This window comes from Capra hircus, chromosome 27 (assembly GCF_001704415.2).
Source record: "Capra hircus breed San Clemente chromosome 27, ASM170441v1, whole genome shotgun sequence".
In the NCBI taxonomy this organism is placed as follows: Eukaryota; Metazoa; Chordata; class Mammalia; order Artiodactyla; family Bovidae; genus Capra; species Capra hircus.
The window spans coordinates 19,218,057-19,241,774 of record NC_030834.1 but is presented as its reverse complement, the minus strand read 5'-3'; positions in this window follow the sequence as shown (position 1 = coordinate 19,241,774).

Sequence of the window (23,718 nt, the reverse complement as noted above, 5' to 3'; positions counted from 1 at the left end):
AGGTTTCTCAACTTCACCAGATCCAACTCCGCCCTTTTTTAATGAATACACTATATTATTATCGTGAAATAAAAAGGTAAACCACTATAACTTGCCTTTGATGGAGTATTGATGGACGAGCACACAAGGGAGCCTTCTGAGGTGCTGGAAATATTTTCTATATTGATTTCAGTGGCGGTTCCATGCCTATATTCATATATAAAAATTAATCAAACAAGGGATCTCTCTTATTTTTTAATAAATGTATGTGAATCTATAATTATCTCCATTAAAATTGAAATTAAAAGTGAGATCCAGGTAAAAGTTTAACTGTGTGTGTTTGCCATCATTTTTTATAAATGAGGTGTGCTTATACCCATAAGACTGGCAGCACTTGGGAAGTTTAATACTATTCAGTTTACAAGGATGTAGAGAAAAGGGGAGCTCTTCTGTGCTGGCAGGAGCATAAATTAGTACAGTGTCTATGGAGAGCAGTGTTGTCTGGTAAGACTGAAAATGGGTATGCCCAGTGATTCCACTCCCACATGTGAATAGGGATGTATGTATGAGTCTGTTCCCTATATCTGCACCTCTATGCCTACCCTGCAAATAGGTTCTTTCTAGATTCCATATATATGTGTTGATGTAGGATATTCAGTTTTCTCTTTCTGACTTACATGAGGGGAAGAAGGGGGGAATTGAGAGAGTACCATTGACATATGTATACATTACCATCTGTAAGACAGCTAGCTTGTGGGAAGCTAGCTATCTTAGCACAGGAGCTCAGCTCAACTCGGTGCGCTGTGATGACCTAGAGGGGTGGGATGGGGGTGAGAGGGAGGCTCAAGAGGAAGAGGATATATGTATTCTTAGAGCTGATTCACGCTGTTATATGGCAGAAACTAACACAACATTGTAAAGCAGTTATATTCCAATAAAAAAAAGAATATATGAGATAGTTTTTGGAATATTGCTAGCAACGGTACCATATTTAAAGCAAAGTGTTCATCAGTTTTTTTTCTTTTATTTAAAAATAAAAAATACTATGTAAAAGTCAACATGGAACAGGAAATATTAAACTTGACTCTGGGCTTTGAGAAACCATGCAGTGCCCAATAAACACACACATACCATTATTAACTAATTGTGGTTATTGAAGAATTAAATAAAAATAGTTTTTTTCTTTAAAAAAATCACATTTCCCCACTACAATATTTTGAAGCAATTAGCCTCCAATTAAAATAAATAAAATAAATAAATTAATTAAAAAATCATACTTCCATGTTGCCTATCAAAAGTATAACAGACAAATGAGGTACTAGACCATTACTCGTTTCTGTCTATTGAAAGCCCTTAGAGAAGCAAGCAGGTAAGTCATCTTGGCATTAGCTCGATGATGGGGGTCAGTGTTTGCTGACAGTAAGCACAGTTCTCAGAACTCTTGCAGACACCTAGGAAGGCGCAGTCCTGAGGAACTGGGGCGACTCTAGAAAACTATCCCCACAGCACTCAAGACCTAGGAAGCTAAGATTGTGTGCTGGCACAATCGTGGGACCAGGAATTGAGCCATTCACGGGGCAATGTGCTAGCCATCCCCCTGTAATCCTAGCCTCTGAGTATTCATGCCCTTGTGTGGTCCATTCCCACGGGGAATCACACCTGGTCCTATGGGGCCAATAGAATATGGCAGAAATGACTTCATGCGGCCTTCAAGGCTAGATCATGAATGGTACTGCAGATTTCACCCTGGTCTCCTTGATCTCTAGGGAAGTCCATCACCATGTTGTCGGGACACTCCAGCAGCCCAAGGAGGGGTCCACAGAGAGAGGAACTGGGGCTCCCAGCTGCCAGCTGGCACCAACTTGGTTCAGTGTAAGAGCCACAGTGAAAGTGAATCCTCTCACCAAATCGTGTACATTAATTATGTTCTGCCTTTTGTATACGAATTATACCTCAGTAGAGCTGAATATAAAAGAGACTCCTCTAGCCCCAGCCAAGCTTGCAAATGACTGCAGTCCCAGTTGACATCTGACTGAAATAAGAAACCCTGAGCTAGAATAACCCAACCAAACTGCTCCCAAATTCTTTGTGTGTCTATAACAAATGACCTGTAATATATGAAATATGAATATATATAACCTTAAATCAAAGCAAATAAGAAAATTTTAATAAAAAATTTTAAAAACTTTATTAGAGTATACTTGACTTACAATGTTGCATTAATTTCAGGTGTACAGCAAAGTGAATCTGTTTTATATACATGTATATATATATTTTCACATTCTTATCCCATGTAGGTGACTACAGATTATTGAGTAGAGTTCCCTGCACTATACAGTAGGTCTTTATTATCTATTTTATGTATAGCAGGGTGTATATGTTAATCCCATTCTCCTAATTTATCACTTCTCCCCACTTTTCCCCTTTGGGAACTGTAAGTTTGATTTTGATGTCTGTGAATCAGTTTCTGTTTTGTAATTAAGTTCATTTACATAATTTTAATTAGATTCCACATATAAGTGATGTTGTACTATATCTGTCCTTCTCTGTCTGACTTGGTTCACTCAGTATGACAATCTGTATGTCTAATCCATGTTGCTGTAAATGGCATTATTTCATTCTTCTCAATGCTTGAGTAGTACTCCACTGTATGCTTGAGTGATATTCCGCATGTACTGCATGTTTTTGTCCATTCCTCTGTCGACATACCTTTACGTTGCTTCCATGTCTTTAGCACTGCAATGAATATTGGGGTGCATGTATCTTTGGGGATTATGATTTTCTTTGGATATATGCCCAGAAGTGGGATTCTGAATTCTTTTCTCATTCAATTTATATCAACAAATAAACTAAACAAAAAGAAAACAGTTTACTCATTTCCCCCATTCTCTACCCCTCACCTCTAGCAACCACCAGTCTTTTCCAAGTATAAGTGAGATCATATGGTATCTGTCTTTGTCTGATTTATTTTACTCAGCATAATGCTTCAAAGTCCATCCATGTCGTCACAAATGACAAGATGTCCTTCTTTTATGGCTGAATAATATTTCATTATATACATATAACACAATTTCTCTATCAATGGACACTAAGATTATTTGGCTATTGCAAATAATGCTGCTATAAACATGGGAATGCATATATCTTTCTGAAACACTGTTTTCATTTTCTTTAGATGCATACCAAAGTGGAATTGTTGGATTATATGGTAGTGCTTTTTTTTTTTTTTTTTGGAAGAAACTCCATACTCCTAGTGGCTGCACCAGTTTACACCCTCACCAACTGTGCACAAGGGTCCCCTTTCCTCCACATCCTCACCAACACTAGCTATTTCTAATCTTTTAGATAACAGCCATTCTAACACATGTGAGGAGAAGGCAATGGCAACCCACTCCAGTACTCTGGCCTGGAAAATCCCATGGACAGAGGAGCCTGGTGGGCTGCAGTCCATGGGGTTGCTAAGAATCGGACATGACTGAGCGACTTCCCTTTCTCTTTTCACTTTCATGCATTGGAGAAGGAAATGGCAACCCACTCCAGTGTTCTTGCCTGGAAAATCCCAGGAACAAGGAAGCCTGGTGGGCTGCCATCTATGGGGTCGCATAGAGTCGGACACGACTGAAGTGACTTAGCAACAGCAACACATGTGAGGTGATATAACAGTGTGGTTTTGATTTGTGTCTCCCTCATGATTAATGATGTAGGGCATCTCTCATGTAATATCTATTGGCAAACTGTGTAGTTTTTTGAAAAATATTGTTTCAGGTCTTCTGTCCATTTTTTAATCAGATGGCTTATTTTTTGCTATTGAATGTATGAATTCTGTATATATTTGGGACATTAGTGCTTTATCAGATATACAATTTGCAAACATTTTCTCTTGTTCAGTATGTTGCATTTTCATTTTGCTGATGGTTTCCTTTGCTGTGCAGAAATGTTTTAGTTTGATATAATCCCATTCATTTATTTTTGCTTTTGGTGTATGTTGGTTCAGGGAATTTAAGAAAATATCCAATTACTAGGTGACCACTAAGCTAAATGAGCAAAGAATTCAGTGGCCACACACGACCAAAAATACAAGCTCTACAGAATTAGTTCAGGAAAGTCACTAGACAAGCAAATAGCAAAACAGAAAGAGAGAGAGAGAGGAGAGAAAAAAAAGAAATACCCGGGGGAAGAGAATCTGATTTCCAGAGTTGTTGATTATATTTTTTTAATGTCCAGTTTTTGACAAAAATTACAAGATATAAAAAAAATCAGAAAAGTATGGGGCTTCCCTGGTGGCTTAGTGTTAAAGAATCTGCCTGCCAACACAGGGGACATGGGTTCAATCCCTGGCCTGGAAAGATCCCACATGCTGCGGAGCAGCTAAGCCCCAGCACCACTAGTACTGAGCCTGTGCTTGAGAGCCCGGGAGCCACAACTGTTGAGACCATGCACCGCAGTCACTGAAGTGCACGTGCCCTGGAGCCTGTGTCCTGCAACCAGAGAAACCCGGGCACTGCAAGGACAGAGTAGCTCCTGCTCACAGCAACAAAGACCCAGCACAGCAAAAAATGCATACACAAATTTTAAAAATACATAAATCAAAATATATTTTTAAAAAGAAAAACATGACTCATACACAGGAGGAAAAGCAGTTCATGAAAACTGTCCCTTGGGTGTCTATACATTCAAGATCCTTAGCAAACTCGAAGTGGATTAAACTCTAAGAGACCAACACCCAGGCACATCATAATCCAACTACTGAAAGCTAAAGACAAAAAGAGAATCTTGAACATAGCAAGGGAGAAGCGGCTTGTCACAAAGAAAGGGTCTTCAGTAAGATTAACAGATCATTTCTCATCAGAAGCCACGGAGACCAAAAGACAGTGAGTGACATATTCAAGGTGTGGGGGCAAAAAAGACTGTCAACCAAGAATTCTATATTCAGCAAAGCTATTCTTCAAAATGAAGACATTTATAGACATTTTTAAGCAAGAGCATTGCTTGTTAGCAAACCTGCCTTGCAAGAAATACTCAAGGAGTTTCTCAAGCTGAAATAAAAGGACACTAGACAGCAACTCTGATCTATACAAATAAAGAACACCATAGGTACATATAGGCAAATGTACCATTATACTTTTGTGTTCTCTGACCACAGTGAAATGAAATTATAATAGCAGAAGGAAATTTGTAACATTCACAAATGCATAGAAATTAACTGACACTTTCCTTGGAATTTTCTGAGTGACAGGTATGAGAGGAGTGTCTTTTGTTATTCATAACAAGACCCTTTCGACCATACCTGAGTTATTCTACTGAGGTAACTCTTTGGGTTTCCTAGATAGCTGACTGACAGAGGAAGCAATCTTGTGATTAAAAGGTTGGAATTTGCAGTCCCAACCCCTGACTTCGTGGAGACTGAGTTAATCCCCAAGGGCCAATGATTTAACCGTTATGCCACTAGTGTAAAGAATGCGCCTGCCAATGCAGGAGGCATAAGAGATGTGGGTTCAGTCCTTGAGTTGGGAAGATGTCCTGGAGGAGGGCATGGCGTCCCACTCCAGTATTCTCGCCTGGAGAATCCCATGGACAGAGGAGCCTGGCGGGCCACAGTCCATGGGGTCACACAGAGTCAGATGTAATTGAAGTGACCTAGCACTCACACATACACGCCTATGTAACGAAACCTTCATCAAACCCCTAAAGTGCAGGGTTTGCAGAACTTCCAGGTTGGTGAATACATCAAGGTGCTAAGAGGCATGCTGGGACTGTAGCTCTCATTTGGCTATTCCTGAGTTGTACCCTTGAGTTCTGTGAGCCATTCTAGCAAATTATTGAGCCTGAGGAGGCAGTGTGAGATCCTACCTCCCAACTTTACAGCTGATTGGTTAGAAGTACGGGAGGCCTGGGCTTGCAGTTGGTGTTTGGGACTGAGCCTTTATCCCATCAGGTCTGTGCTAACTTCAGGCAGTTGGTGTCAGAATCAACTTAAATTAGAGGAAACCCAGCTGGTATCCAGAGAGTTGGGAAATTGGTTGTTGTGGGAAAACGCCTCACATATTTGGTATCAGAGGTATTCTGAGTAAAAACAAATTGTAGTAGTAGGATTTAATATATCCATTATGTATTCCCGCTTACCAAGTCATCCCAAACTTAGTGGCTGAAAACAAAACCGCTTATAACTTCTCATGATTTTGTGGCTTGGCTGGGTGGTTCTTCTGCTGGTCTTGCCCGGACTCCATCAGGATGCTGCATTCAGGGACTTCCCCGGTGGTCCAGTGGCTAAGATCTGTGATCCCAATGCAGGGAGCGTGGGATCGATAACCTGGTTGGGGAAGTAAGATCCTGTGTGTGTTGCAGTGTGGCCAAAAAAAAAAAAAGAAAAGAAAGAAACCGCCTCCAGCAGCTGGATTGTCTGGAGCTGGAAGGTCTCACTTGGTGGAGACAGCCAGGAAGCTGGGACCTCTCTTTTGGCATGTCATCTGGATTTTGCTAGCCTAAGCCCCAGTGTGCACGTGCGTGTCAAGCCTCTGCTGTGTCATGGTTAGGTCCCATTAGCAAAGCAATTCATAAGGCTAAGCCCAGTGTCAGTGTGGGAAGACGCTACCCAAGGGCATAAATGCCATGAATACCAGTGGGCTTGAATCACTGGGAGCCATCTGTGTAACAGTCTGTAATTTTATAGACATTATTGCTATCTTGACAGACAGCAGCCTGCCACCTAATTTTTCTTGTCACATCTTTTTCAGATGAGGAATCTAAGGCCCAGTGAGGTCAAGTAACTTATACTTGCCCAAGGGCTTCCCTGGTGGCTCAGACGGTAAAGAATCTGCCTGCCAATGCAGGAGACACGGGTTCAATCCATGAGTTAGAAAGATCCTCTGGAGAAGGGAATGGCAACCCACTCCAGTCTTCTTACCTGGAGAATCCTCATGGACAGAGGAGCCTGGCGGACTATAATCCATGGGGTCACAGAGTCAGATATAACGGAGCAACTAACATTTTCACTTTCCAGGTCCATAGCAATTAAATAGTGGGAAATTCTAATGTTTTTCCAAAGTCTGTGACCTACTGGATCACAGGCTCCTCCTGGGAGGATCTAGAATACGAGAAGGAACACAACTCATGCTGCTGCTGCTGCTGCTAAGTCACTTCAGTTGTGTCCGACTCTGTGTGACCCCATAGACGGCAGCCCACCAGGCTCCCTCGTCCCTGGGATTCTCCAGGCAAGAACACTGGAGTGGGCTACCATTTCCTTCTCCAATGCATGAAAGTGAAAAGTGAAAGGGAAGTCGCTCAGTCGTGTCCGATTCTTAGCGACCCCATGGACTGCAGCCCACCAGGCTCCTCTGTCCATGGGATTTTCCAGGCAAGAGTACTGGAGTGGGATACCATTGCTTTCTCCGCACAACTCATGAGAGAACTCCAATTCATGTTTATATTTCAATGAGAAGCAAAGTGAGGTTTACTTTTGTTTGCATGTTCATGGAGAAGATGAATGAGTCAGATAATACGGGCAGAGGAGATATTAAAACGGTTCAGTGTGACCTTGATGGCCAAGTCATCCCATGCTCTCAGTGGAACTTTCATGGTTCCTCAGCTGTGGGCACTCAATATTTCATAGGTAATTCTCTGCTGTGGCTCTTTCCTGTATACTATTTGGTGTTCACCCTTTATTATGCATTCTTCCTGGTCTGAGTCCCCACAGCCTTTTACACTATCTGAAGCACAGAAAACTCTGAACAAATGTTTGTTGAATGAATGAATGAGCAAGCAGAGGTTAGGGAGACCAAAGATGGACTCCACACTTTTCCAGGGACTCCAAGGAGAATCAATGATTCACCAGGGAGTGAAACGTTAAATGCGATAAACAATGAATGAATCATGTATTATCTGAAGAACAAGCAAGAGTTCATAGGAGCAGGTGTTTTGATTAAACAAATAGGTCAAAATTTGAGAACTTAAAGACTAATCTTAAAATCGATTTACACTTCCAAGTAGCTTTGTCAGATTTTTCACTTAGAAAATTTCTCTTTCATTTCAGCCAAATCTGCTTGCTTGTTTCATTTTGATTTGTTAATTTTTTTCCTATAGCTTTTTACCAACACTTTTGAAAGTCCCCAGAGAGGAGCCTGACTCAATGGCACAGCTTCTCTCCTCTTGCTTGTTCTATTCCTTTCAGCCTTGATTTCAGGAATTTAAATTTTCTTCTCCAATTGAGAGTAAATTGTCCCAAAGAAAATTTGCTTTAAAACACAAGAGTTGGGAGGTTTTGTCTCCAGAGAGATTAAACAATAAAGGGTTTATCCCCAGTGAAGTAAAGGGGTGAAGCAACAATTCAATAAAAAAAATAAGATAGACTTTAAAAAAGTGACTGTTGTTCAGTCACTAAGTCATGTCTGACTCTGTGACCTCATGGATTGCAGCACGCTAGGCTTCCCTGTCCTTCACTATCTCCCAGACCATAGGTTGTGATGCCATCCAACCATCTCATCCGCTGCCCTCTACCACCCCCTCTTCTCCTTTTGCCTTCAATCTTTCCTAGCATGAGGGTCTTTGACGGAGTTGGCTCTTTCCATCAGGTGGCCAAAGTATTGCAGCTTTAGCAACAGTCCTTCCAATGAATATTCAGAGTTGATTTCCTTTAGGATTGAGTGGTTTGATCTCCTTGCAGTCCGAGGGCCTCCCAAGAGTCTTCTCCAGCACCACAGTTCAAAAGCATCAATTCTTCAGTGCTTGGCCTTCTTTATGGTCCAATTCTCACATCCATACATGACTACTGGAAAAACCATAGTTTTGACTATACAGACCTTTGTTGACAAAGTGATGTCTCTGCTTTTTAACATGCTGTTTAGGTTGGTCATAGCTTTCCTTCCAAGGAACAAGTGTCTTTTAATTTCGTGGTTGCAGTCATGGTCTGCAGTGATTTTGGAGAAAATAAAATCTGTCACTGCTTCTACTTTTTCCCCATCTATTTGCCATAAAGTGAGGGGACTGGATGCCATGATCTTCGTTTTTTGAATGTTGAGTTTTAAGCCAGCTTTTTCACTCTCTTTTACCCTTGTCAGGATGCTCTTCAGTTCCTCTTTACTTTCTGCTATTATAGTGGTATCATCTGCATATCTGAGGGTGTTACTTTAAAAAAAAATAAGTGTAAATCCACTCACTGAATTCGGCCCCCCAGCCAGTTTTGAATGCTCTGTTTGAGTTGCGTGGGTGGAGTTTGCTACGAAAAGAAAAACTAACCTCCAACAGAAAGGAAGGGCAGATTCATATGGACAATTTCTGAAAAAAACACTAAGAAGAGAAGGGGTAATTTAACATCCAAGTGAAGTACAGAGGGGAAAGAAGTGTGTTTTGAACCATTTCTTGTTTAGCTCGGTCGACTGTGCTCACACAGACAGCTCAGCTTCCTTGGGTTCCCCAGGTGTCCCGAGTAAAACTGGGAGGGGCTCCTGATCCCCCGGGGTTGCTGTGGTGGCAGGAACCACTCCTGGTCCCAGATTTCCCTGACCTCCTTCTAGAAGGGTCTGCGGCTCGAGTGGGTGCCTCCCTGGGACACTTGGGGCAGGGAGACAAGCGATGGTAAAGGCAGGGCTGGATAGTGTGAGATCTGGGAGGCTGGGCTAGAATTCCAGGAAACTGATACAGATTTCAGATTCTTGCTCGACTTGTCTTCACACAAAGGAATGTCTCTGGCGTGATTTCTGACGATAGTCAGAGGCTTGTGGAACCAGAGCAGGCACTCTTCATGTCGAGAGCTGATGCACAGCACGTTTTTTTCATTTTCCTTAAGAGCGTGTGTGCCCAGTGTTGTCTGACTCTTGGCAACTCACCAGGTTCCTCTGTCCATGGAATTTTCCAGGCAAGAATGAATACTGGAGCAGGTTGCCATTTCCTCCTCCAGAGGACCTTCCCGACCCAGGGATCAAACCTGTGTCTCCTGCACGGCAGGCAGACTCTTTACCACAGCAAACTTAGTTTAAAAGAGTCTCTATATGCTCCATCTCAGTTGAGCAAGGGAGGCAGGTTATCATTGACCCGAGGTTAGACAAGACCCAGCTAGGACTTCATGGCGATCACACAGGAGACAAAACCCAGACTAGAACACAGGTCTTCAAGTCAATTATCCTAGAAGGCGTGCATGGCTCCCTAGGGCCCAATACCAGCCCTCCAAGGCCAGGTGGGCCCAGGATCCCCTAGATGGGCCAGTCCATCAGCCTGTTGCTGGCTCTGGGAACTCTATGTCTGGCCACATGCCTCACCCCTCTCCCAGCTGCCGTGACTGGCCCCTCCAATGTTGCCAAGGGGAGGGGGGGACTGTGGCAGAGCTGGGTATAAATATTTATAATGTTATGCATTAATAAAACACATATTGAACGCAAAGTATGGATTCCTGCTTTGAAGATCAAGGTGACCTTTGATGGGTGCAGGGCTGACAGGATGCAGGGCCCCATCTCTATATATGGCCATATTTTGGGGGATGAGTTTTTATGACTCCTGGCTCTCTCCAGCCTCTTGCTAAGGTGGTTCTCAATCAGGGGCAATTTTATCCCCAGGGCACATTGGGAGATGTCTGCAGGTATCCTGGGTTGTCAAAGCAGGGAGGAAGGTGCTCTAGCCTCTAGTGGGCAGAGACCAGGGTTGCTGCTGTGTATCCCAGGACACACAGCACAGCCCCCTCAAATGTCAGTGGTGCCAAGGCTGAGAAACCCTGCTTCCAGGCAACAAGCCTGGGCTTAGGAAAGGACTCCCTTGACAAGGCAACTTGCTCCAGACCTCATGGTAGTGGAGTCCAAGCCTAAGGTCAGGGATTCCAGTCACGTGCCTCCAAAGCCCTCATTCATTCAAGGAAAAGCCTTTTTGTTTCCTGACATTTCTTTTCCTTCCCTTTCCTTTCATTCTTACTCTCAATTTCCTCTCCTATAAAATGGGGTCACGGGACTTCCCTGGTGGTCCAGGAGTTAAGACTCTGCATTTCCAATGCAGGGTGTGCGGTTCGACCTCTGGTGGGGGAACTAAGATCCCACATGCCACTGCTCATGGTCTGGCAAAAAAAATATGAATAAATAAATAAATGAGTAAATAAATTAAAAATTTTAAACTTGGATCACAATACCTACCAAGTAGTATTATTATGAAGATTAACTCATCTAAGGCATATGAAAATGCTTTGTAAACTGGCCAAGTAGTGAACTAATACCAGTTATTATGAATAATCAGATGGTGAGTAACCACACGGTACAAGACGGTCCATATCTGATCTTGTAGGCTATGGACCGTGCTGGGATGTTGCTTCAATTCAGCCAACAGAGAGAGCTTCCCTGGTGGCTCAGACAGTATAGAGTCTGCCTGCAATGAAGGAAACCCAGGTTTGATCCCTGGGTCAGGAAGATCTCCTGGAGAAGGAGATGGCAACCCGCTCCAGTATTCTTGCCTGGAGAATCCCATGGACAGAAGAGCCTGGTGAGCTCCCCTTTGCACCTCTGCAGTAAATGGAAGACAGTGGTGTCTATCTCACTGTTCTTTCTTGTTTATAACACTGCTTGGCCCATAGGAAGTACAGAGTAAACATCAGCTACTGTTATTGTTGCTGTTGCTGGTATCTGTCACCTGCTTCCCGCAGTGCTTTTTGTTTTTAAATCTCTGTATGAGCTCTCTGTCCACTCCAGTACTCTTGCCTGGAAAATCCCATGGATGGAGGAGCCTGGTAGGCTGCAGTCCATGGGATTGCTAGGAGTTGGACACGACTGAAGCGACTTAGCAGCAGCAGCAGCAGCATGAGCTCTCTGTACTCTTTTTTAGCCACACCAGCTCTCAGTTCCGGCATATGGGATCTAGTTCCCTGACCAAGGATCTAACCCAGGCCCCCTGCATTGGGGTGCAGAGTCTTAACCACCAGGACCACCAGGGCAGTCCCTACAGGGCCCTTTGACAAACTGCCTTTAGCAACTCCCCACCTGGGAACATTTTTGTCACATTTCACTTTTGTAGTAAATGTTGCAAATTCCATGCAGATTGAGGTCAGGACTATTTTGTTGCACCTCCACTTCCTATCACAGTGCTATGGGCTGAATTGTGTCCTTCAAAAAGTCATGTGTTGAAGACCTGACCTTCCATGTGGCTGAGTTTGGAGCTAGGGCCTTTAGGAAGGTAATTAAGGGTGAAGTGATAAATGAAGTCATGTGGGCGGGGCCCTGATCCACTGGGATTGGGGTCCTCATAAGCGTGAGAGACCCTGTGGAAAACAGAGATCTCTCCCATGCATGCACACAGAGGAAAGACCACGTGAGATCACAGGGAGAAAGCAGCCACGTGCAGGTCAGAAAGAGCTCTCCCCAGAAACCAAGCCTGACAGCTGGTTGATCTTGCACTTGAGAAATGAAAGTTCTGTTGTTTAAGCCACCTTGTCCATGGTATTTTATTATAGCAGAACAGTACACATGGAGTCCACAGAAACATTGGTAGAAAAAACAAGTGAAAGAATAAATACATTTCCTGCTGTTGAGAACCATACCACCTAGTAGAAGGCTGTCACCGAGCACTCACAATGTAATACTTGTAATTATTAAAGCATCTACTGGTTCAACAAGTATTTATTGACCCTTTACCATGTGCCAGGCACTGTGACAGTACTGGGGATAAAGCGGTAAATGAAACAGGGTCTCTTCCGTCACATCTGATGTGGGAGACAGCAAACAGCTTGATATCGAATCAGGGAGAGGAATACAGCTGGTGGGAGGGAAGGAAATGGTGGCGGCTATCTTTTGTACAGGATGCCTGCAAAGTGCTTTCTGACACAGTGGTGTTTGAGCAGAGACCTGAAGGAAATGTGGAAGGAACTGTACAGGTATCTGAGGGAAGAAGTGCCAGGCTGAGACGGGCAAAAACAAAAGCTTGAGTAGGGAGCCGACATGTTCATGCAAAGGGGGCCCCTATGGCTGGAGTGAGACAGGAAAGGCTGAGCAGGGCTGGGGTCCCCGTGGAGCACCAGGGCCCCCACTGGCTCGGGTGTCCCCTCCAAGCCCTGGGAGGAGCCTGGTCGTGTCTCACTTGTCACCCACTTTGTAACTTACACAGTTGAGATATTGCAGCTGGATCGGGCCTCCTGCCTCCTTCTGCCCTGTTCCCTTCCATGGCACTTCCTCCCAAGGTGGGCGGTGTCATCCCTTTGACTCCTTGGTGATCCAGAAGAGAAAAAGCTAGGAAGCCATTAAGTGGTTAGTGGTGTGTTTTGTTTTGTTTTGTGAGGGAAATGTCTTTCTTTTATTATGGTAAAATAGAATGACATAAAACTACCGTCATAGGTGCACTTCACTGATGGCTAATGATACTGTTGGGTAGTTAGAATAGGAGACAGGAGTCCAAAATGGCAGTGACTAAAAGACAAGGAGGGAAAAGCCTGCGAAAATAGAACAAAGGAAGGTCAAAGGAAGGTCGGAGGGCCGGAGTGAGGAGTTCAGGTAGAACAAACAGCGCTCCTGGCCAGCCCAGTTTGCACAGGGCAGGCCCAGGGGGAGGCGAAAACAGATAAAAAGAGGAGCCAAAGGGCTCCCCCACCGCACCCCCCACATGCTGGGGCATTCTCTTCGCATCTTTGGGTCCACATGCCCTCACGCCTCGAGGATGGATTTTCCTGCTATTTTCTAACGTTTTCGCTTTCACCATCTTAGTAATTTTTAAGTGTGCAGTTCAGGGATATTAAATCCATTTGCGTTATTGTGCACCCGTCCTTGTAAGTCTTTCGATCGAAATACTGCTGCCGCACAATATTGGGTGAGTTTCAGGTGCACTGCACAGTGATCTGATATTTGCATAAACTAGGAGATGTTCACCTCAATAAGTCTATTAGTGTACAAAGTTATTGCAATATTATTGACCGTATTTCTTGTGCTGTGTACTACGTCCCTGTGACTTATTTATTTTATAAATGGAGGTTTATAAATCTTAATCCCTTTCACTTATTTCACCCAGACCTCACCCCCATCTGGAAATTACCTGTTTGTTCTCTGTGAGTCTGTTTCTGTTTTGTTTTCTTTCTTTGTTTGCTTTGATTTTTAGATTCCACATGTAAGTGAGATCATACAGTGTTTGTCCTTCTCAGCCATTCTTTTTTATGGCTGGTGGCTCAGATGGTAAAGGATCTGCCTACAACGCGGGAGACCTGGGTTCGATCCCTGGGTTGGGGAGATCCCCTGGAGAAGGAAATGGCAACCCACTCCAGTATTCATGCCTGGAAAATCCCATGGACCAAGGAGCCTGGTGGGCTACAGTCCATGGGGTTGCAAAGAGTTGGACACGACGGAGCGACTTCACTCACTCATGATATTCGATTGTGTATATATGCCCCATCTTCTTTTTCCATTCATCTGCTGATGGTTGCTTCCATGTCTTGCCTGTTATGAATAATGCTGCAACGAACCCCGATGTTTGTCTATCTTTTCAAATTAGTGGTTTTGTTTTCTTCAGGAGCTGACAGAGTGTTTTGAGCATTAAAGGATAGTGCATGTGCCCTGTTAAGACTACCCCACTCTGCGGGGGTCATAGTACATCAGGACACTGTGGCCCTGCAAACCTCTGTAATTGAGTAGAGTCACAAGGGTTTTTCTAGAGGGTGCAGGCAACCTCACCCTTGGGTGGGGAGGAAGTTTTCATGGGCACTGGCCAGATAAGCAGTGAGGGGAGATTGATGTGAGCTAGAGACATCAGCGGGGCTGGATCACAATGGACTGTCGATCATCTCTCTTTTTCTTGGTTTTGTTGCTTTTAATAAACAGGCACCATATTAAAGTGGGGAAGCGGTGAGATCCACCAGTATCTTCTTACGCTCTTACTTGGCCCTCATAGACTCTAGCGATGCAGCCGTCTTCTTAGTTCTTGGTCACAAGAGAGGGATCCTGAGGCCATCTGGGTGACACCAAGGCAGCATATTCATGCTGTAGGGAACTGTCTCTCCACGGCACCCTAAAGTTCCGGGACCAACAGGCCTGTCTGGGGCAAGGAGAGCTTGACGGATCTCTTTGGCCATGACCCTGGACACACTAGACATGAGTTTATGTGTTTTGTGTGTGTGTGGGTTTGTGTACATGTCCCTTTCTACATCTTTCTGCCCCTCATTTCATTACCAAAGTGCCTTAAATGGCTCTGTTTCCCAAAGACAGGTGGTCTTATTCTTGGAGGGGTCTGCTCTCTGTCCCAGCATGTCCCATCATTGTCCCTTGCGTGCACCATCTCATGTAAATAAATCCCAGGTGGCCTCACATCTGGCCCTTCTTTCATGTCTGAACATGTCTGAATTTCCAGGGGACATCCCCGGCTAGGCTCTCACTCTGGAAGCCCCACTCTCTGTGCAAACATGTGTATACCCTATAAGGGCGTTATGTACATTCAGAGGTGTTTGTATATCTGGGTGACGTGCCGCGGCTCATGGAGCTAACCACGGGAACGTGTGTTGGAGTCTGTAGGCTAGAGTTTCTGCTCATGCCCACATCCGCACGATCGCCTTCTGGGACAGAATGACATGACTTCTCTGCCTTAGTGTAAACATGAAGAAGGAGATCCTTTCTGTTGTTCCAGTTACTCTTATTTTACATTAACTGAGGGGTGGGGGAAGAGAATTTTCCATTGGGTTTTCAGCTATTCATTTGGAAGCCTGTTGTCTGACGGCATTTCCTTTGTCTTCCCTCCGTTGTGTGTGTTTTCTACTCTATTTCGACACCGGCATAATATTCAGTATCTACCATTCTCGCTGGTAAAGAGCTTTATAATTTATAAAGTTCTCTGGCATACAGCAGTTGGTGTAAACATCACAGCCGCTTTGTTTAGAAGGCATTGTTTCTGTTTAATAGATGGAGTAACTGCAGGCCAGAGAGTGTATACATTTACCCGCACACAGAGAGGAAATGGCAGTACTGGGACTTGAACCTTACATGTGTGTGCCAAGGCCACGGCCCCAGTATGAGGCTGTTGGTGACTCCTTGTGGTTTTGTTCGAGAATGTTCAGGTGGCTGGTTAATGCTTTCTTGCCATAGAAACACTAATGCCAAGGAAACAGCTGTCACTCTTGCTATCAGACAAACATAGTATTATTAGCTGTTTGAGAATGTCCATTTTCTGACAGGGCTAGGCAACTTTTCAAAGCCAAATTTTCTGCTTTGGATGAAGAAGCATAATAATAAAGAATCAACAAGCAGTTTAAAGCTAGTTTTTATCCAGAAAAAAATATACCTTGGGGTTTTCCTGGTAGTCCAGTGGTTAAGATTCTGCCTTCCAATGCAGGGGACTCGGGTTCAATCCCTGGTCAGGGAACTAAGATTCCACATGACTCGGGGCAGCTAAGCCTGAGCACCCAACAGGAAGACCCAGTACAGTCAAAATAAAAATAAGGAAAATTTATAAATACAGAAAGGACTGATGCTGAAGCTGAAACTCCAACACTTTGGCCACCTGATCCAAAGAACTGACTCATTGGAAAAGACCCTGATGCTGGGAAAGATTGAAGGCAGGAGAAGGGAACGACAGAGGAGGAGATGGTTGGATGGCATCACCAACTTGATGGACATGAGTTTGAGCAAGCTTCAGGAGTTGGGAATGGACAGGGAAGCCTGGCGTGCTGCAGTCCATGGGGTCACAAAGAGTCAGACACGACTGAGTGACTGAACTGAACTGAAAATTTAAAATAGAAAAATACATCTTCCTACCGGATTATCAGTTGAAGTTCTTTAAGGATCAGTAATAAAGATGAACCTGGGTTAGCATAAACCAAAAGGAGGAATAAATAAAATCACAGGTCTCAAGGAACCAAGGAGCAGAGGCCGCCAGGCTAGGACCAGAAATCGTTAGGACATTTTCACCCCAGTTCTTATCTCTGCTTCCCTCCGAGCATGTGCTGAGGTCTCCTTTCTGTCCTCAATTCAAACATGGTTTTTCTGCCTCTCTGGCCCTCCAGGAGGATTACGGAAATGTGGCCACCCAGTATTTCCACAGCTTGAGATACCAGCAGAGGCTAACAGGCAGATTTTTGGTCCCAATTCTCAATTCCCAGGAGAGAGAACCTGGGCCGCACCTTGGAGCCAGGTGTCCCCTCTATTCTAATTAACAAGAGCACGGGGAGAAGTTGGTCACATAACAGTAACACTGTGAGCCAGGGGAAGTTCCCAAAGGATGAAGAATAGTGGGGTTTGCACTTTGTAATTGTCCTTAAAAGTGTTTATCATAACTGAGTTGCAGGAGAATTGTTTTTAAAATTTGGAATTAACCATTAGTGAAGTTCTGTATGACTTAATTTTCTTAACTGTTTATAAAGAGTTCAGAAACTTCCCTACAGTTTTTTTGCGATGTAACTGATGCATAGAACTGTATAAATTTGAAATGTACAGCATAATGATTTGACATGGATATATCATGAAATGACTATTGTAAGAAGTTTAGTGAATATCCATAATCTCATATAGATATAAAAGTAAAGAAATAGAAACAAATTGTTTTCCTTGTGATGGAATTCTTAGGATTGACTCTCTTTCATATATAACATACAGCAGTGTTAATTACACTTATCAGTATTGTATACTACTTACTGGTACTTATTTATCCTATAACTGGAAGTTTATACATTTTGATCACCTTTATCCAGTTCTCCCTCCTTCTACCTGCTGCCTCTGATAACCACAAATCTAATGTCATGTGTTTCCTTATATGTTTAAAGTTGAGAACATCTTTGGAGGACACCTAATCCACACCCTGTTTATGTAACAGTGATGTAACCGACACTTGGCGGGTTAAGTGACATGATCCAAGTCACACAGCAAGTCAGTCGAAAGATGAAATTGGATCACATATCTGAATCCCGGAACTGTGCTCTTTTTATTGTACCAAGTTTCCCTATGTGATCTGGAAGTCTGATAACTGATTTTTGAAAGAAACGACATGTACCAGGCAGTGCTATCGCCGAGAAGCCGAATCACTAGGAAGGATGTTGAATAAGGGGGTTAAGTCGACTGAGAAAGCTAGTTAAACAGTCTCAGTCCAGCTGTCCCTCCTGAATCTGGGGCCAAGCCCAAAGTCTCAGGGTGGGTGATGGAGAAGGAAAGATGAATGCAAAGTGGGGAAAAGGGGGGCAGCTGACCTCGACCTGCCCCTCACTGAAGTCCACATCAGGCCACCCCATCTCCACTGTCACCATGACCTGCAGGAGAGGGTTTGGAAGAGCTGGAGGAAGAGATCCCACTGAGCTTCAGCCCATTTGCTTCCCACACCAGTAACTGATCTATCGGATCCGCAAAACCCAGTGTGAGCTGTGACGGGACCTGCCCTGTCTGGACCTGCCCTGTCTGGACCTTCTGGGAATAGTCACAGCTACCACTCCACTTCTATCTTCCACATCACATGCAGCTGCCTCCTGTGGGCAGCCCTCACCAGAAACACAGAAGGGAGTTGTGGGAGCCCTCGCTCAGCCCCGCCAGGTTGCAAACCCACCACATTGCAGCCGGTGGCTCTGGGAATGGAGCCTCCCAGCTGCCGCCCCTCCCCCGAGACCAGCTCTCTTTCCAGCTCTCTTGTTGCTGCTCCCACCAGAACACAGGCGGCCAGAAGCCTGCCATCTAAGCTGATGTGCAGCGGGGAAAATGAGGTGACCAGAGCGGGGCCTCTCACGGGCATCTCATTGCCTGCAAGCGATTCCCTAGAAGGTACTGACTCTTTGCCTGGGTTCACAGAACGCAAGCATCTCCCTCCCTGGGAGAGTGGGGAGAGAACCGCTCCTCATTATGCACCCTGGCTCGTCCCCAGTCTCGGATAGAATTAGTCTGGAGCAGCACAGGGATGGTAGCGGAACCTGTTCTGCCACTTCCTGTGAACTCCAGGGGGCGGGGTGGACGTGTCTGGCCCGTTATTGGCTAACTGTGTCAGAATTAGCTCCTCTTGTCCTCAGCTCTGAGCCTTAGCCACAGTTCCAGCTTGATAAGAAAGTTCTGACCTAACATCTCATTTCACAGTTCTCCCTTGGAGCTTTCTGCAGACACTAAAGCTCCTATTATTAGGAACACCAATTAGGGAGCATTTAGAAATATGTGCTTTTCAGCTGGGAAGGAAATATACATCTTCTGTCATTTGAAAAGTGATGGGGAATTAACAGAAAAACTGGATGTCCAAGATAAGTACCCTTCAGTTCAGTTCAGTCGTGTCCGACTCTTTGTGCCTGCATCATGCCAAGGGAGTAAAGAAGGGAATGAAGGATTTCCCTGGCGGTCCAGTGGTTAAGACTCCATGCTCCCAATGCATCAATGCAGGGTGCATGGATTTGATCACTGGTCTTGAAACTAAGATCCTGCATACCACAGGGTGTGGCCAAGAAAAAAAAAGACACAGAGAGAAAAGAGAATTGAAGCAACTTTGAGTCTTTCATTGAAATGACTAGAGTCCTCTGGGCATCCCGGTTGCTAGGAGGAAGAACTAGGACCATGAATGGCAGAGGGAACAACTAACTTCCTGTCATACTTAGGATTCCAGGCGGATAGAGGATCATCATCCCCGCCCCAGGGCCATAATGTCTTCATGGCACTTGGCTAGAGGTTCCATTCCATAAGAGATCGTAATTTGTTTCTCTAAACACCTACTCAGAAAGCTTTCTGCTTTTTTCTTTTTTCCATAATCTCATCAGAAGATTTTCTCCATAATCTCATCAGAAGAAAGGAGCAGATGTTTTTAATTCAGTTAATTTTCCTTCCCCAATCACATAAAGAGGAATCTTTGGTTTCTCGGCAGACTTATGTCTCTGCATGTAGTGTAAATTGCCCTTATAAGATACTAGGCTGGTAACTTACTTTCTACTTAGTTCATCCTCAGGCTGATTCCTTTCATCCCCACAGGCCAATGGGAAGACATCCTCAGAGACGCACCTGGAAATCTTGTTTTCCCTGGCCTCTGTGCATACCTTGGGCAGTCAGGTTCACACATAAAATTAACCACAGCATGGCTTAACCTCTCTGAGTTTAAGTTTCTTCACCTGTAACGGGGACTAAGACTTTCTCCATCATGGGGTACCTGTGAGGATCAAGGTGGTATCCAATGCTCCCCTTCACCCTTTCTGTTCCCTTGTAGTGAGCACCCGTGGCAGGGGCTTTATCCTACAGGCCGATTCTTGCTCTTTTTGACTTCTGCATCCTGGGAAAATAAGCAGAGAGGGTCAAGGTCAGTTTCTCTGAGCAATCAGGCTTGTCCAAGTCTCTGTTCCTGCTCCTCTCTGCCTACAATGGGATGAGCTGATTACCTTAAGGCTGCTCTGCAGATAACCGCCTTGGATTCAAGAATGCAGAGATCAGAGAGTTCCCCTGTGTCTCTCTGGTCTAAGCCATATTCTCCAATGCAACTCCCCCAAGACAATCCACACCTGGGAGTATGGAGGGCTTGGCCACCTGTGACCAAATCATGCTTTGTTTCCCATCTGACGATTCTTCCCTGCAGACAAGCCCCTTGGAGCTGTGGGCCACAGGACTGAGCAAGTCCTATGTTCCTGGGCATGATACAAACACCGGCAAAACCTCACTTCTAACTTCTAATACTGCCTTTGTTTAAGTAATACAGAACCTTTCTAAAGTCTTAGAATAACTTTAATCTTAGATCTATTTATGAATGAAATAACCGCTGAGTTGTTGGAGGTTCAAAAGGAAGGGAACACATGCATACCTAAGGCTGATTCATGTTGATGTTTTGCAGAAACCAACAAAATTCAGTAAAGCAATTATCCTTCAATTAAAAAATAAATAAATGTAAAACTAACCGAAAAACCCTTCAACATCCAAAAAAAGTAATTTAAAATTTTTAGTAAAGCGTAGTATGTATTGAATAGAAAATGTCTTAGAATATCCTTATTTCAGATCTGTGATTTGCACCTGCTCCCACCCACATGAAAAAGTCACTCCAGAAAAACAGGTAAGCTGGGTCAATGTTGTTGTTCAGACGATCAGTTGTATGTGACTCTCTGCAACCTCAGGGACTGTAGCATGCCAGCCTCCTCTGTCCTCCGCTATCTCCTGGAGTTTGCTCATATTCATGTCCATTGAGTCGGTGATGCCATCCAACCATCTCACCCTCTGTTGCCTCCTTCTAAACTGGTGCGAAATATCCTTTTGGAGACAGGGAGTTTTGCCTTATGCTTGGGGACATGGCGCTCTCTGGACTTGGGTGATCTCTTATGAGCAAGAGCACACAGCAAGCAAGAGGCAGGTCTTGGGCCAGGGTGGTCTTCTGCTGTCTTATATCTCTGTTATTGTGATATTCTCACCCTACACTTATGGGATTTCTGTATCATTACAGGCAAACCTTTATTCCAATCTTGAAAAATCAACAATTTTCTAAGGCATCCTAAACTCTGCTTGGGTAGAAGCAGACACAGCTTTAAGGCCACTGGAATTGAAGGAGGCGCTGAAAACAGGAGGCTTACAGAGGCGCTTCAGCTGTTGATGGTAGGGATGAACTAGCCACATCCTGCAGCCGTGAAAGGAATGCTACATGATGGGAGCCACAGAACAGGCCTGGAAGGGGCTGAAAGTCCACGGAAAGGCAGAAGGACAAGGGAACCCTTTATCTTCAAGGAGGCGGCAGCTGTGTGTCCTGAAGATGACTTGGAAATGACGTGGTTTGAGAACTGAGACCCCAAATCCTCCAAAGTCCTGGAGATGAACAGAGGGACCCAGAAAAGGAGCAGGTACCAGAAGAAGAAAGTGGGAGATCACCCCTCGGCAGCTGCCCTGTCTGCGGGCAGACATTCTGGATGCTGGTCACTGGATGGATGATGTCATGATTGTTGTCCTTTTGACTTAAACACCATTTGAGTTTTACACGTTCCAGGACGGAACGTTTGCTTGACTTGGGAAGAAGCAACATTAGCAGAGGCAGTCTCTGAGTGGCAGGGTCAGAGGTGTTATTGTCTTACTTTAATATATTGGCTGAACTATCTACAATGCATATGTGCCACTTTTAACATTTTATAAAGCACTACTTTAAAAAAAATTGTAATTATGCAAAGCTGTATTTAGACATTCTATCTGAGACTAAAGGAAGGAGATGCAGCCTGGGGAAGTCCCTGGGGCTGAAGAAGAGGGGACCCACAGTCTGGGTGGATGTTAGACGGGGAAGATTATGGTTGGAAGGTTCTGGGTTGTTTAAACCAGTGGCCCAGTGATATTATCAAGGAGCTGAGTTCTTCCTCTCTCTGTTCCGCTTCATCCAAAGCTGACTCCCCACATTCTGGCACAAACTGCTCCAATAATTCCAGGCTTCACATCTGTGCACTGTACCATCTAGCACAGCACTGTCCAGTAGAAATAAAGGCAAGCCCTATGTGTGATTTTGAATTTTCCAGTAGTCGTGTTTTTAAAAAGCGAGAAGAAAAGGCTGAAGTTAATTCTAGCAACATACGCTATTTCACCCAATGTATACAAAACATTATCTCAGTGTGCAATCATTAAAAAATTAATAACCTATTTTGCATTCTTTTTTGTACTAAGTCTTAAAAATGCAGTGTGGTTTTTAAAGTATTTATTTTATATTTTTATTTATTTATTTTTGACGGCACTGGGTCATCATTGCTGTGCAAGGGCTTTCTCTAGTTGCGGCGAGTGGGGGCTACTCTCTAGAAGTGTCGAGGCTTCTCATTGTAGTGGCTTCTCTTGCTGTGGAACACGAACTCTAGGGTGTGGGCATTAGCAGCTGTGGCTCACAGGCTGTACGCTCAGGCTTTAAGAGTTGTGCCTGGGCTTAGTTGCCCCCTGGCATGTGGAATCTTCCTAGACTAGGGATGGAGCCCAGGTCCCCTGCAATGGCAGGCGGATTCCTAACCACTGGACCACCAGGGATGTTCCAGCATGTGTTTTATATGTGTCTTACACTTAAAGAGGGCTTCCCTTGTGGCTCAGCTGGTAAAGAATCTGCCTGCAATGCAGGAGACCTGGGTTCGATCCTTGGGTTGGGAAGACCCCTTGGAGAAGGGAAAGGCTACCCACTCCAGTATTCTGGCCTGGAGAATTCCATGAACTGTGAAGTCCTTGAGGTTGCCAAGAGTCGGACATGACTGAGTGACTTTCACTTTCACTACACTTAAAGAACATCGTTAAGTCAGAGCACCCGCATTTCAAGTGCTCGATAGCCTCATGTGCCCAGTGGCTCCTGTACTGGGCAGGACAGATCTAGAGCAGAGGAAAAGTCCTTCTGTCCCAGCGTTTCCGGCTAGAGTGGACATTCACTCTGATTGGACTACATTAGGCTATTGCCTAGGACTGTAGCCAGGGCAATGGATTGTGCTAATTGGATAAAGCTTGGTGTGACTGTGGGAAGCAGAATACTGCCCCCCACCACAAAGATGTCCAATTCCTAATTCCTAGAATTTGTGAACTTGCTAGGTTACATGGCAAAGGGGAAATAAAGTTGCAGGTGGAATTAAGTTTGTGATGAGCTGATCGTGAGTGGAGGAGATTATCCTGGTGGTAATGTAGTCACAAGGAGCCTTACAAGTGGAAGAGAAGTGGCAAAAGAGAGAACCAGCAAGATGGCAGCGTGAGCAGAGCTCAGATGCATGCCCCTGGCCTTGGAATCAGAGGAGGAGGGCCACAAGTCAGTGAATGTAGGCTGCCTCGAGAAGCTGTAAGAAGCAAGAAAGGGATTCTCCCCTAGAGCCCACAGAAGAAACGCAGCCCTGCCAACACCTCGACACCTTGACTTTAGTTCAGTGAGACCTGTGTTAGACTTTGGATCTCCAGC